This window comes from Somniosus microcephalus, chromosome 6 (genome assembly GCF_052327205.1).
Source record: "Somniosus microcephalus isolate GS21.2 chromosome 6, FLI_Smic_1.0, whole genome shotgun sequence".
NCBI classification, from domain to species: Eukaryota; Metazoa; Chordata; class Chondrichthyes; order Squaliformes; family Somniosidae; genus Somniosus; species Somniosus microcephalus.
Window position 1 is genome coordinate 32,436,819 of NC_140992.1, and position 1,365 is coordinate 32,438,183.

Genomic DNA, 1,365 nt, shown 5'->3' on the forward strand with positions numbered 1-1,365 from the left:
TGACCCAGCATTTCAAGATATTAAAAAAATTAATGCTAGTGAACTTTCAAAGTGGGAAGTGTGTGTTATGGATGTAGAAGGAATAAACCTCAATTATTCAAATGGTTGAGAGAAATCATTCGACCAAGCAGACTACAATTCTTAGCGAATTGGGGGGACTGTTTTGTAAGTGATGCACTCCTTATATCCAGATTTATGTTGTGTGCTAATTTTTAAAAATGTCAGCCTGATGCTGGTGTTTTTTTTGTAGGACCTTTCATTTTAATCAAAAGTAAGAGCTAGGCTTGCTGGGCTCAGGTTGGTAATTCGAATAGGTCGGTGTGATGTTACAAATCCGACTTCATACACCCGATGAGAACTTATAAAAGATTTCTAATATTAATTAGGTTTTACTTCAATCAAGATAAACACTTCTTACATTACAGATTTGTCAAAACCCCAAGGAAATAAAAGGTCTTTTTGTGTAATTGAATGATTAATGATATCAAGGAAAGAAGCTCTGGAGAACTGGGAGTTTATCCGCAGGGGTGTTACTACTGAGAATGATATCCTCTACATTTAAAATTCGAAAGGGTTTTAGATGATGCCATACTGCTGAGTTTTTAATAGTTTTATTCGAGATATCCTCCATGGGTTCAGCGTCACCAGCCTCCCTCATAATCAGACCTCTGTCCCCTATGAACCAGAGTGTGCCTTTACTTACCCAATAGCTGATAAATAAGACCCAGGGATCAAACAGAGAATCTTGCCACTATACTTTGGTTTACTATAATATATGATGTGCTGTCAAGTATCAGCTAGGTTCACTGATAGTACCCTTGCCTCTGAGTCAGAAAGTTCTGGATTCAAGCCCCTTCCAGAGAATTGCACCCAGAGGGATAAATTTAACCTAAGCCGCCGGGAGGGAAATGGGCAGTTTCTGGTCAGATTCCCTTTTTACACCCCACTTGAATTTACTCTCCTTTGACTTCAATGGAGAGTAAAATAGGACGGGTTAGGTTAAAGTTTCCCCATAACCTAGGCTGACACTTCAGTGCTGCATTGCCTGGGGTGCTGTCTTTTGAATAAGATATTAAACTACAACACTGGCATCTATCCGACAATGTTGAAAACTGCCCAGGTATGTCCAGTCCACAAAAAGCAGGACAAATCCAATTCGGCCAGTTATCGTTCCATCAGTCTACTCTCAAACATAGAAACATATAGAAACATAGAAACATAGAAACATAGAAGATAGGAGCAGGAGTCGGCCATTCGGCCCTTCGAGCCTGCTCCGCCATTCAATGAGATCATGGCTGATCATCCAAATTCAGTACCCTGTCCCTGCCTTCTCCCCATGCCCCCTGATGCCTTTAGCCTTAAGAA